The following is an 11094-nucleotide window of genomic DNA, read 5'->3' as shown; positions in this document are numbered from 1 at the left end:
TTGCCCTGTCGCCATGATGCATTGCCAAAGGCGATCACCACATCGGTCCGTATCGGGGCGTGCTTCAGGACGGCCTTGCACATCCTGTCGACGGCCACTTGGCGCCTCTTGTGGCCCGTGAAGCGATGGTGACGGGCCTTCTTGCCAAGGTGGAAGTCGAGCTGCACTCGCAGCTCCGGTCGCAGGACATGGGTGAGATGGACCTTGAAGGCCTCCGAGGATGACACCTTGGGCGAGGGGGTGGTCGACATCCAGGTCTCGATGCCGAGCTGCTTCTTCTTGGCGTTGTGTCAGTCGGTGTTGGACGTATGGCCACACATGTGCTGATAGTGGCCATTCGAGAACGAGACCACCTCGTCTTGGTGGCCCGGTGCTTGGATGACCGCCGTGAAGATGGAGCCGACTCCAGGATCGATGCCAATCCAAGTGGTGCGGTTGGGGTCTGGGTCGCCGATGTGGGCCTGGATACGCTGTTCGGCAGTCGGAGGAGGCTCGATGGTCTCGGTGTGATCGGTTCGAGGCACAAACTTGACGAGGCCGATGGTGCATCCAATGCCATCGGTGCTGATCTCGTAGTTGAACAGCTTCTTGTTCACGTCCCGCTCTTGGAAGAGGGAACGACGCAGCTTGAAGCAACTGCGCCAGAGACGATCCTGGTTGTTGATGCCGCCATCACCTTCTTCCTTGAGCTTGTCCCGGGTGAGTCTAAGACGATGTTCGGTGTCAAGGAGTTGCCAGAGAGTGACCGTGTCAATCTTGACATACTTGGCCCTTGCAGTGCATAGAGGAACCATCGTGCACACGGCCGGAGGAGTGTCGACGGCGAGCTGCTTGAGTGCCCAGTTGATCCTGGATGCCAGCTTGTTGATCTTGGCCTTGGTGGTGCCGAGCTCAGACTTGGCCGTGGTGAACCTCTTGTCGTCGGAGGGAATGCCTCGGGCAGTGAGCCTGTTCAGCTTGGCCTGGTGCTGCAGCTCGGTGACTCGGAGGGCGGGCATGTCACAGTCGATCCACTTGTGGACATTGTCGACCATCTTGTCTCGGGCGAGGATTCTCACATGGTGTGAGAGGCGACGGAGGGCCCGGAAGCGGTCCTGGTCGTTGCTGTACCGAAACTCGTCCAGGACGTGGCCAAAGTCTGGATAGAGGAACTCGAGATCGGCCTTGGGTGGAGTCTGCCCTGGTTTCTCGAAGAGCTCGAGACAGGCCTCGATGGCTTCGTGCTTATGCTTGTTGGCTGGGAAGACGGCAGCGCAGAAGCGGCGAAGGAGTCTCCAGTAGGCCAGGTTGAGGTGGGTGGTGCAGTTGGTGGCATAGGCATTGACAGCCAGGGTGAGAAGCTGACTGTGAGCACCATCAGGCAGACGAGGGGCCGGAGGCAGGTCTGCGTGCCGAGTGGACTGGTAGTCGCGAAAGGAAGCGACCAGATGCTCGTTGTATTTCTCGTTGTCCCCGGTCGGCGAGAGGGCACCGGCCTGGACGATCTTGAAGCATTGACGGATGAATGCAGGGGTGGACTTGGAGATGACGGGGACGGGAAGATCCTGCTCGATGCACCTCAGGATGTGCAGGTTGAGCAGCCTGGATGCCTCGAACTGGATCTGGGTCATGGCTGCGACAGTGGCCTGGATCTTGTCGCGGAGAGCGGGATTGAGACAACAGCCATACATCGTCTGCTTGAAGCAGCTGAACTGAGGGGCGGATGACCTTCCATCCACGAGTGGGACGACAGAACTCTTGAGGGGCCGGTATTTGGGACATTTGCTGGTGTTGCAACGTTCGTGATCGGTGCCATCGCACTGGCGACATCGCTTGCCGGTACTCGAGGAAGTAGATGGACCAGGCTCGGTGGGATCGACATCCATTGGATCTGCAGAAGCAGTGGTGGTGAGCGACGGAGCAACAGACGACCAAGCATGCGTGGGGTCAGAATACGAACCAGAGACAGGCTCCGACTGTGACTTGGCTTTCTTGGGCCTGGGTGGCCGAGGCTGGCCATCACCGGTACCCTTACGCTTCGGAGGCATGGGGACAGAGGATGCTGGATGCCTGCCAGTGGTACTGGTCAGAGCAGAGACTTCTTTTTATCGTACAATGGCGCGATGATCAGATCAAGGCGAGATGAGGGAAGAAAGCAGCAGGACGAAGGTGTGGCATTTATACCCGAGAGCAGGAACCCGTCTTTGCGGGCTGGTTGGAAGCGACCCTGTTCAAAAATCGCCGAGAGGTTCAAGCCAGGGATGTGAACGCGAAAATGGCGGCTTGATTGGAGGGAACTCAACCCCAGAAGCGCATCGCTCGCTCAATCAGCCGTGGGAAGACATCTGGAAGCACCCTCCGAACGGCAGACTCAAACAGGGTCACCATCCCGACTCTGAACCCCTCGGAGGCATTCAGCGCTGCCGCCTTCCTGTACTGATGCTTCACAATCCCAAAGAAGTTCTCGATGGGATTGAAGTCGGGTGAAGCAGGTGGGGTGAAGATCACTGACCATCCTCGGCGCTCGATGCAGTCCAGGACAGCCATTGTCTTGTGCATGCTGACATTGTCCATCACAATCACAGAGTCGTCTGGGAAGCTCGCTCGCTCAAAGAACTCGACCATCGAGTGTGTCTTGAATGATGTGGGGATGTACATGCGATGCAGCACACCAGAGTGGTTGATGGCAAATGCAGCCGAGACAGACTTGTGTTTCATGTGATTGCGCTGGCGAAGCGGAGCACCCTTCGGTGAGTATCCGTAGAGAGGGAAAATGGATTTCCTGATCCCTGTCTCGTCGACAAAAACGAATCGCCGCGGGCCAATGGAGCGGGCCTGGTCCCTGAACTGTGCCACTCGCTCATCCAGTCGCTTGGACTTGTAGAGGTGTGTTGCCCTCTTGTGTGAGAGACCTGCTCGGTGGATGGCAGTGTGGCAGAGTGAGAGTGATACTTTCCTCTGGAGGATGGACTCGAGCTTGCACCGCAACACAGGACCAGTCTGGAACGGGTCCTGTTCAATCAGGGTGCGAATGACTGGACATGCCTGCTCGAAGAAAGTGGATCTGCGAGCTGGGACCCGGGATGGGTCATCCAGCTTGCATCCTCGGTGCCATCGATGGATGGTGCTCTTGGACACACTGAATATGGAGGCAACCTTACGCAGGCTATGGATGAGGGCGTAGCATCGCAATGCGGCGGTGCGAAAGTCGGATGTGTGGCGAATGGTCATGGCCAGCGCGCGATGATATTGGGTAACAAAATATTCGATGAATGGTCAAAAACCCGGGTGTCCCGTTTTTTATTGGATTGCCTGTAAGGAGCATTCAGGTTTCTTGTTGCTAACCGGCCACCTGCGAGCAACTGGTTGGATTTACAGGAGGTGGTCGGTTATCAGGTTGATTCTGGGCCCATCCCCCGCCAAAGATAAAAACGAAACGAGCTGAAGGCCAATATTTTTGAGTCATTGAAGGCTCCAAGTGACTGTGGACACGATGCCCAAGGCCGTCTTCAAGTTAGCATTGAGGGAAGTAGATGCGATGGTCGTCTTTGGCTATGCATGACGACGTCATCCCAAGGGCCATGCACCGAGTTCCCGGACGCACCCCTTCGTTAGGAACCTCGTGTCAGTGTGTTCGAATGGCCTCGAGGGGTCAGTGTTGTGATTCCCGCACTTTGAGGAGCTGCATGAATCCTATCTACCGTACTGCGTGCAGTCGCGGTGCCAATGCGGCGCAACACGATCTGCCTGTGAAAGGTAACAACAGAGAGCAGAGAGCAGCGAGTGACTTTCAAGACCTGAGATCCACTCACTGTCTTTGGCTTAAAGGCTGTCGAGATTATCTTTTCGACCACATATAACGCAGGCTTCAAGACCTGCGTTCCTTCTGAATATAAACGAAACAGAGTCTCAATAATCGTTTCTCAGCTTCAGAGGGAGACCTTTGCCTCAGCATGCATCTGTAGGAACCAGCCTGTACAGACTCTGGTCTGTTCACCGCCGGGATCGCTAGCTAGTTTATCAGCCTTCACATTATTATCTGCGAGCGAGCATGGTGGTGGCTCGACACCATGATCGAGGTATCGAATATGAAAAATGTGAAACAGTTGGAGCAATTGGGGATGAGAGGCCCTGACATCAAGTCCAGGTATCAATGCTTCATTGCAACGGAAAGTCGCCACGATCGATCAAATGGGTATTGGTCGGCGATTTGAACACGCTGTGGATGAGCTTGGCAAACTGACAGCCAATTATCCTGAAGGGAATCAAATAGATACTTGTAAGAAACAGGGGCAGGAACAGAGCTGGGGCGGAGGCTGACTTGGTGGAGGGAAGACTGAGGAGGTTTACTGGAAGTACAAGGGGCAAGAGACTAGGTAGAGTGATGATTTATTGGAATACTTCACTGGCGGGTTTACAGGCGGGGTCAAGGTCGGGTATAAAAGGGCCGGCTGGCCTTTGCTGGCAATTTTCTAGAAAAGAGGCTACCCTACAAAGACGTTTCTGTGGAGAAGGAATGGGACGCCCCTGCTTCTCTAGGCCGGGGCAGTGGATCTAGAATTCCAAAAGCGCAGCAACCTCTACTGCCAATCAGTCGCGAGTGGTGACCGTGTGTCTCTCTCTGCACCTGCATGTCCTGATTCATAACATCATCTCCTCCTTTTAGGCTTCCCTTGTAACCTGTTGGAATGCTTCGTCTTGAATCTCTTCAGTATTTCTTGGCAGTTTTCGAGACAACCTTCTGGTTCCCAAGAGTTCTCAGCCTCAGAGTAGCCTTTCCATTTTACCAGATACTTCAATGTTCTTCCGAAGTATTTGGAATCGAGGATATCGTCGACTTCGTATTCTTCCTCTCCATCAATCTGGACTGGTGAAGGAGGGGGTGGAGAACGTCCGGGTATGTGGTTTTCATGGTAATGGCTAAACATACTCACATGAAAGACAGGGTGTATGTTCATCGTGTCGGGGAGCGCAAGCTTGAAGGCCACTGGGTTGACCTGTTCGATAATCGCGAAGGGGCCGAGTTTCACATTGTCCAGCTTTGTCGATGGTCTTCTGGTGACAATATTCTTTCGGATTAACCACACTTTGTCACCAACACTGAACTGATGATCCCGGCGAGAGCGGTCCGCAAAGCGACGTGCATCTTCTTGTGACTGCTTCAGTGATTTCTCAAGAAAGGCGTTGACTTCCTTGAGCCGCTCGAGATGAGATTTGGCTGCGGGGATGTTCACTTCGTCTCTCAAGCTTGCCTCGAAATCACCGCGCGGATGAAAACCATAGTTGGCAAAAAACGGAGACATCTGAGTGCTTGCGTTCGGACAGTTGTTATGGGCAAATTCTGCGATAGGAAGCAGTTGAGACCAATCGTCCTGCTCATAGTTCACGAAACAACGAAGGTATTGTTCGAGGGACTGATTCGTTCTTTCGGTCTGTCCATCTGTTTCCGGATGGTATGCCGTGGAGAGCTTGAGGCGTATCCCGAGCGATTTGGTTAAAGCCTTCCAGAAATGGGATCGGAATTGGGGTCCGCGGTCGGAAATGATTGACTGAGGGAGCCCATGGTACTTGAACACATTATCGATGAACAAGGTTGCTGTCTTCTCCGCATCGATGGTCTCGCAGCAGGGGACGAAGTGTGCCTGCTTGGTACGGCGGCACACGAGGACTAGGATCGAATCGTATCCGTTTGACTTGGGAAGCTTCACGATGAAATCCATGGTCACAGACGACCATGGTGCGCTTGCGATAGGCAAGGGCTCGAGGAGTCCAAATGGTTTCGCTCGTTCGGCTTTGTTTCGTTGACAGGTCTCACAAGATTTCACGTACTCTTTCACGAATCTTCTCATGTCGGGCCAATAAAAGTCTCTACTGACAAGTTCGAAAGTTCTTGCTTGTCCTGGATGGCCTGCGGTCGGTGCATCATGTCGCGACTTGAGGATTTCGAGTTTCCTCGATTCGTCAGCGATTACTTCTTGGTGTGGCATCCTTACCATTGTTGCACGAGCCCAAAGTGTATCCGGCAACAGAGTCATGTGTCTCTTGGAGGGTGCAATGCCATCCTCCTCTTCAGGGGCAAGGTCTGGTCGTCTTGAGAGTGCATCGGCTACTGCGTTGAGGTGACCTGGGGTGTAACATAGTTTGTAGTCGAATTCGGACAACAGTTCGGCCCACCGGGCGTGTCTTTGTTTCAACTGTCGCCTGCTTCTGAAAAATGTAAGATTCTTGTGGTCTGAAAATACGTTGATCTCCTTTGAGCCAACCAAATAGTGTCTCCAATGTCGGAATGCCTCGACAATTGCTAGTAATTCCTTATCGTGCACGGTGTAATTCCTCTCGGCATCGTCCAGTTTCCGAGAGAAGAACGCTACAGGGTGGATGGCCGAGAGCGGGTCATCGGATTCGCGTTGCGACAGCACCGCTCCGAGTGCGAAATCGGACGCGTCCGTCTCCAGGATGAAGGGAAGTGTTGGGTCGGCATGTTTGAGGAGCGGAGCGGAGGTCATGGCTACCTTGAGGGAGTCGAATGCCTCTGTTGCACTTGTCGACCATCCGAATGGTGTGTCCTTCTTGGTCAAATCTGTGAGGGGTTTGGCGACTTCGGAATAATGGCTGATAAATTTGCGGTAGAAATTGCATAGTCCGAGGAAGCTCTGGACCTCCTTCAAGGATCGGGGTTGCTTCCATTCCACGATAGAGCGGACCTTGTCAGGAGCCATGCTGACTCCGTTCGCGGAAATCACAAACCCAAGGAACTCGACCGTGGTTTGATGGAACTCGCATTTCTCAAGTTTTGCATACAGGTTGTTGTCTCGTAACCGCTTGAGGACTTCCGAGACGTGGGGTATATGTTCTTCGAGTGTGGGAGAAAATACGAGGATATCATCCAAGTAGACAACAACGAATCTGTCGATGATGTCCCGGAAGATGTGGTTCATCATGCTCTGGAATATTGCCGGTGCGTTAGTCAGCCCGAACGGCATGACGAGGTACTCATAATGGCCGAATTTCGATCGAAATGCAGTTTTCCATTGGTCTTCAGGTTTCATCCTGACAAGATTGTATGCGCCACGGAGGTCGATCTTTGTAAATATTCGGGATTGGCCGAGCCGGTCGAGGAGTTCCGAAATCAAAGGAAGCGGATATCTATTCTTGATAGTCATTTCGTTCAAATCTCGGTAATCGATACATGGTCTGAGTCCTCCATCTTTCTTCCTGACGAAAAAGATAGGCGCGCCAGCTGGGGACTTGGAGGGCTTGATGAATCCTTTGTTGAGCATCTCGTTGATGTATCCTTCGAGAGCCTTTGACTCTTGCGGTGAGAGGTTGTACAATGGTTTGAAAGGCGGTGGCAAGGTCTCGTCCTTTAGGGGTATATCGCAGTCGAAGGGTCTTTGAGTGGGCAGGAGGTCCGCCTTGGTCTTGGAAAAGACCTCGGCAAGGCAGCTATATTCCATGGGTATCTTAGGCGATGTGGGTTCCTCAGGTGACGGTGTTTCAACTGTGCCAATCACCAGAGGGGGGATTGCCGCTTTCTGGTTCAGGTCTTGGAAGGACTTGGGTTCAGGGCAGAGGATGTCAATATCTTTGCAATCTCGGGGAAAGAGAACTTCTCCTGTGACCCAGTTGATGGAGGGGTTGTTTCGTTGTAGCCACGGCATCCCAAGGATGAGGCTGTATTCCTTGGAGTTGCATCCAAAGAGGTCAAGCACAGCCTTATCACTGTGTGGCGGGGTATCAATATTCAAGGTGAGGGGCACTGTCTCGGCTGTAATGAATTGTGAGATTGAGCTGTCGGCCAGGTGGACAACCACTGGGCGGGGCTTCTTCGTAAAGGGTATCTTCTTTTCTTTGGCAAAGGAGGAGTCGATCAAGTTGCATGAGGATCCAGAGTCAAACAAGGCAAGAGCTGGAATTGGAGTTTTGTTTTGAGAAGAAAGTGTAACAAAGATGATCAAGTTCTTTGAAGGCTTTTTTGAAATGTGTGAAACATGTGCGATAGAGGGGGTTAACAGGGTGGAGTCCAGGTTCGTCCCCTCTACAAGGCCTGGACTGGTCCTTTTGGGGACTGTTTCTTAGGGCATTCCTTGGCAATGTGCCCCGGCTCTCCACAATAGAGACAGAGACCAAGCTTCATTCTTCTATCCTTCTCGATCTTGGTGAGGGGGCTGCGAGGGAGGACTTGTACGGAGTCAATTTGCATCGCGTCCCCTCGAGGGTGTTCAGGCGATGGTGTGAATGGAGTCCTTGCCGTGAACTCGTTACGACCATTGATCGATCGTTCCAACCTGCGAGAGAATTGTCTGTTATCGAGTTGAATACAGAGGATTTGGAATCTGTCAAGGGATTCCGGGACGTCGAGAGTCTGCGACAGGACATCCTTGATGGTCTCAGAAAGTCCGTCATAGTAATACTGAAAGAGAGCTCCATCGTTGTAGTCCGCTTCCAGTGCGAGTTGCTTGAAGCGCGTCGTGTAGCTCACACAAGATTGGCGGCCTTGTTTGAGGGTCTTGAGTCTTGTCCTGGCTGTCCAGATGGCATGCGGGTCGCCAAATGTGGCTGTCATGGCTGACCAGAGGTCGTTGAGGGAGTCTGGAAGCCCGGGGAGAGTACGGAACCACGACAGGGCTTGGTCTGCGAGGAGGGTTCCGACATATCGTACCTTGATCTGCTCTGTCGGAAATCTGGATGGTTGTAGGGCGATAGGGTTCTCAACATTGGACATGAAGTTCTTGATTTCTTTGGCATAGCCGTGGAATCTTTCCGGATCGGGGACCTTTGGTTCCCTGGCATGGGCATGAGGTTGTTCGGCCCTGGGTTGCTGAAATTGTTGGAGTTGTTGCTGCTGCTGGAGCACTTGCATTTGTTGCTGGAGTTGAGCCTGGAGCTGCTGAATTGCTTGTTGTTGCTGTTGGCATTGAGCAGTGAGTGCAGCGATCTGTTCAATGGCAGGGTGGGCGACGTCGTCCATGGTCGAGTGAAGTATGATGTAAGAAACAGGGGCAGGAACAGAGCTGGGGCGGAGGCTGACTTGGTGGAGGGAAGACTGAGGAGGTTTACTGGAAGTACAAGGGGCAAGAGACTAGGTAGAGTGATGATATATTGGAATACTTCACTGGCGGGTTTACAGGCGGGGTCAAGGTCGGGTATAAAAGGGCCGGCTGGCCTTTGCTGGCAATTTTCTAGAAAAGAGGCTACCCTACAAAGACGTTTCTGTGGAGAAGGAATGGGACGCCCCTGCTTCTCTAGGCCGGGGCAGTGGATCTAGAATTCCAAAAGCGCAGCAACCTCTACTGCCAATCAGTCGCGAGTGGTGACCGTGTGTCTCTCTCTGCACCTGCATGTCCTGATTCATAACAATACTCGATGCAGATTCTGTGGAGCGATCTGGTTGGACAGGGTACGTTTCTGGTTGCGGTGCCGGACGACAATGACACCTGGATATCTGGTGCCTCGGAGTGGCGGACGAGTTCCAACTGTGACAGGAGAGCTGGCAAGTCAAAACCCTGAGGAGAACTTCAATTCGATGTAACTGTGCGCTAGAACTTGGCCCTGGTCGCACATTTGAAGAATTCATTCGACATATCGTCCGATTCGTACAAATTCAAGCAACCAAAAGTTCATATCACACACCAGGTCAGCTACGACCAAGTGAGCCAAATCGCTTACATGGGTGTACGACCCATGGAGTTTTGGATTGACTCCCCAGGAGCGAAGAAGCTAGTTACTTCAGTCCATGTAGGGATTGTGATGTCGAGATGACTGTTCGTAAAAACTAGCGAGAAATGGCAGGCCTGTATGCGTGATGGAAATATATTATGATAGAGAAAACAAGAATATCCTTGAACAAGGAGCAGTACTGGTTCGAGGTGAGCATGGGCTTTATAGGAACATATCCTGCCGTGGCGCGCGGCTCATGGCGCGCCGGATATGTTCCCGCCAACGTTGGTTCGTAACAATGACAGCTGCCCAAGATCGATCCTCCACCACTGTGGATCGGAGGAGGGCCCAGGACATTCCTCCGTGGGACTTGGACTGCAAAGTCCTGTGAGAGCAGGGGATGCATGGAGTGAGGGGCGCGAGAGGACCGGCGAGTCGCTGCAGATGCAGTCGCTGCAAGTCAGGGCAAGTCAGGGCAAGTCAGGGCAAGTCAGGGCAAGTCAGGGCAAGAAACATACCTGGGATGAGGGGTGAAAACACAGGACAGAGATCATTCGGTGGAGTGTCCAGGCGAGGGAATCACGGAATGAGAGCACCGACCAGCGTCATTCAGCCAGATCAAATCAAATCATCCAAATCACACAAGCCAGAAGACACAACCATCCGTATGCCAAAGTGTGTCAGACTCAACACTGCTCAGGCCATGGTGCGATTTTGGCGCAGCCACATTTCCAATTGACCGGTCCCGGCTGAAAAAATGGTCTCAAGTGGCAGAGAGAAGGAAAATAATAAAAAATGGGAAGAAAAAATAAGAAATGAGGGAAAAAAATTATAGGGGCAGCGCCAAGGGTTGGGAACGAGATTGTCCGAGGATGCAAAACGCAGTATATTGGGAGGCCCATGGCAAGGAAGCACTCACACAGACAAAACGAAAAATTTAAGCTTCGTGAACCGACCGGGATTCGAACCCGGGACGCAAGCTTGGAAGGCTGGCATGCTAACCACTACACCATCGGTCCAAGAACTTGGCATTAACGCCATTTTTTGGGCATTAGAAAATATCAAGCGCTTTACAGCACCAATCGACAATCACATCTCCCAAGACCACCAATCCCTCCTTCTTTATAACCCGTAACCATCACCAGGACCCTGGGGACATGGAAATGACCCCAGGACCCTCAGGAATAACCTTGAACCGCAGAAAATCAGAACAACCAGCCAGTCGAGCCCCCCAGCTGTGAGGACCACGACAAGCAACGACACTGGACGACCAGGTGCTTGGCGAACAACGATAAGCTATATTACGACTTATCAGATAACAACAAGTGTTGTTCGAACTGAGGATACAAAATGGGTGCAAGAAAGGGGGGGCTTTATAGCCAAGAGGAAAACCGAAGGGCGAAAGTGGGCGAGAAGGGTGGAGCGACAAACGAGGGACGAGAAGGGGGTGCGAGG

The 11094-nt window shown here is 52.7% G+C and overlaps 1 non-coding gene across 1 annotated transcript; it reads right to left on the bottom strand.

The window, feature by feature from the left end:
- Positions 1-10586: 10586 nt before the first annotated feature.
- BJ171DRAFT_t333 lies at positions 10587-10658 on the bottom strand. Its single transcript has one exon. It is a non-coding gene; the product is annotated as a tRNA-Gly (tRNA).
- Between the last annotated feature and the right edge of the window lie 436 nt (positions 10659-11094).

This window comes from Polychytrium aggregatum, assembly GCF_025602895.1.
Source record: "Polychytrium aggregatum strain JEL109 chromosome Unknown BJ171scaffold_98, whole genome shotgun sequence".
In the NCBI taxonomy this organism is placed as follows: Eukaryota; Fungi; Chytridiomycota; class Chytridiomycetes; order Polychytriales; genus Polychytrium; species Polychytrium aggregatum.
Note: the sequence above shows the minus strand (reverse complement) of the source record. Positions and strands in the feature narration are given on the sequence as shown.